General features: G+C 30.6%; 1 long non-coding RNA gene across 1 annotated transcript; it reads left to right on the top strand.

Annotated features, from left to right (window-relative positions):
• The first annotated feature begins 458 nt into the window (after positions 1–458).
• On the top strand, positions 459–2,587 carry LOC111083082. The gene is made up of 2 exons (XR_002608787.1): positions 459–842; positions 1,587–2,587. It is a non-coding gene; the product is annotated as an uncharacterized LOC111083082 (long non-coding RNA).
• Positions 2,588–2,923: the final 336 nt, after the last annotated feature.

Here is a 2,923-nt window from a genome sequence, read left to right as displayed (position 1 = left end):
CATTACAAAGTTATTTTAGCACTTCTCTAGCAGACATAGTTTAGAAACTGTAATGATTAAAAGTAGTATGGACAATTACTTTCATTACAAAGTTATTTTAGCACTTCTCTAGTAGACATAGTTTAGAAACTGTAATGATTAAAAGTAGTATGGACAATTACTTTCATTACAAAGTTATTTTAGCACTTCTCTAGTAGACATAGTTTAGAAACTGTAATGATTAAAAGTAGTATGGACAATTACTTTCATTGCAAAGTTATTTTAGCACTACTCTAGTAAACATAGTTTAGAAACTGTAATGATTAAAATTATTTTGGATTGCTACTTTTATTCCCAAATCTTCTTACCATTTGTATAGGAAAAATATTAGGAACTACAATGATCTAAATTATTCTGGACAGCTATATTCTTTGCTAGATTTTCCTATTGTCAACCTAACAGACAAATTATAGAACCTATAATGGCTATTGTTTTTCTTTTCTTGACAGCTGCTTTCATCTCTAATTTGTCTTATCACTGAACAAACTGAAAATAGGATGGGTTAAAAGTTTTTCTGAATAGCTCCTTTTGTACCTTGTTTCAGTTATCACTACTCCAGCAGAAGAACTTTAAGAATTGGATTGAGTAGTGTTTTGTTTTGACAGCTACTAGTGTGTTTTTGTATAAATATTTATGGCTGTGTGATTGCCAACCATATATTCTCCACTATTTGTTTCAGACATCTAATATAGGTGGTCAAGGAAATTTGAACCCTGTGCCAAAATCTACCCTTGAAGCTTCTGAAAATAACAAGATAATAAAAGATGCCTTGTTTCCATAAGTTGCTGGCATGAAATTAACAGGTTTGTCACAAATATACTTGTTAGTTTTTCCTAGCATGTCAGAAAAAAAAAATCTTAAAAGTGCATATGTCCATGATCTTATGGTTTTGAAAGCTTTGATACTGCCAGAAAGTATTTTCCTAAAATATTGTGTTTTGTAAAAACCTTATTTGTGTAGTTGGGCTCTCATTTGTATTGCCAAATTCATATCTATTAATTATTGTCAGTTATACGTGGTTCTAACATTTGGGTTGTATAACTGGTATCATTATTGTTGTTTCAAAAAAAACTGTTATTTTATTAATAAAAAGCACAAGAACTGATAAAAGTAAAGTTTATATTTTAGAACTATATAATCCAGAATGAATGTTTAACTAAGGTTACAGTAATTAGAATGTCTATTCTCCACTTAGAGTAATGTGAAAAACTCCTGATGAATATCAAATTACATGTAGTTTTGCAATAATGTATATAGTTCACAATGACTTTTATATACCTGAGTGATACAAGTTGGGAATGTAGAACTTCAATAAAAAGCTAATATGAAAAAGGTCTGATTGTTTTACTTTGGCTTATCACTCACATCTTTTTTCTGATAGAGCTGCCAGCACAGTTATAGTAAACATTGATAGTACAATTCTTTCTTGTTTTTGTTTGTTGTTTTAGGTCAAGGTGTGAGGTTCTTACTGAAGAGCTCAATCTTAAATTTTGAAAGTTTTGAAATGAATTTTGATTTTTAAAAAACACTTTAATATGTTTTTGTAGAAGCACACCACCAAAGAAGACATCTTTCCAATAGTGTTGGTCATCTCTGGTGGAATGACAGAGAAAAATGAGATGGAACTGAAGTGACAGGTGGGATAAGTAATATGACAAATGTAATTAACTTGAAGTCATTTTCAGGTAATTATTCAGGACAAAATATTTTGATACCTCCATAGAAAACAGAATGGGTATGGTGAGTTTTTGTATTATAGTAGAAACCATACCACCTTTAGACATTCCAGTTTGTTTGTTTTAGGAATTTATTCTTACATTACTTGAGTTGTGGTTTTCATTGGTATAAACAATTGTACATCCCAAAATTCAGCAACAAAAATGGTTGTAGTGAAAAATCAGGCTCAATACAAGAAAACAGCATTTTATTGGTAATGACATACTTCTCAAATAGTGTCACAAAATGTGCCTCTTCATTCATGTGACCATGCTTGGCTAAGATTAGCTACCCAGGCAAGTGAGGTAGCCTTTTCACTGTCTTTGTAGCCAAAAACAACATCAAGATCGTCATCTGAAAGACTAGGAAAATACGTTCATTACAACTAGCTCACTGTCTGCTGGTACCTCCCAAGATGTTTTCGAAAAGATCACATGCATGTGACATTTTGTTGTTCCAGGTGTTTGTGTTGAGTGAGGCTCCTCTGCCAAGTTAATCCGTTCATGTACTTGAAACATTAACGTATTTTCTACAAAATAAAAGGTGTGGGTGAAACAAAATAGTTTAGAAAATTCAAGAACATGATGTTAATTTCTTTTTTTGTAATATTTTAGGAAACACTCATTTCACATGTGTTAAATGTTTTTGTTTTTTTCTTGTTGTTGATTCACTAGATCAGGTTCCCTGATTCATTAACAGTTTGCATGGTAAACATTAGTATGGGATCATTTTAAACCATAAGCTTTTGTCTTGTATATTTTGTGAATTTTTATATTGTTATCTTAACATTGTACATGTTTTTCAAAAGTCAATAAAGCTTATCCTTCCTGATTTATTCTTTCACTTATTTTTTCTAAAAGCAAAACCTATGACTACAGTGTAACAAAATGTTGGAGGTATTTTATGAAATTCTAAAGGTTTTATAGTGTATGTAATGTTTTCTGTCAGCATAAATTCTGTAAAAAAAAAAAACAGTACCAATGTAATTTAATGTGAATGATAAAAAATATATACTTAAAGCTGCTAATTAATCATTAATTTCCCCCTAACCCATCCATTACAGGCTAGATGGAATTCACCCAGCTCGTAACCATGATAGTAATTATACTATGGTTTTTGATAATCTATGCATATCTTTACAAAATTTTGCAGGTTATTGGTAAACATT

This window comes from Limulus polyphemus, unplaced genomic scaffold (assembly GCF_000517525.1).
Source record: "Limulus polyphemus unplaced genomic scaffold, Limulus_polyphemus-2.1.2 Scaffold8127, whole genome shotgun sequence".
Classification (NCBI taxonomy): domain Eukaryota; kingdom Metazoa; phylum Arthropoda; class Merostomata; order Xiphosura; family Limulidae; genus Limulus; species Limulus polyphemus.
Note: the sequence above shows the minus strand (reverse complement) of the source record. Positions and strands in the feature narration are given on the sequence as shown.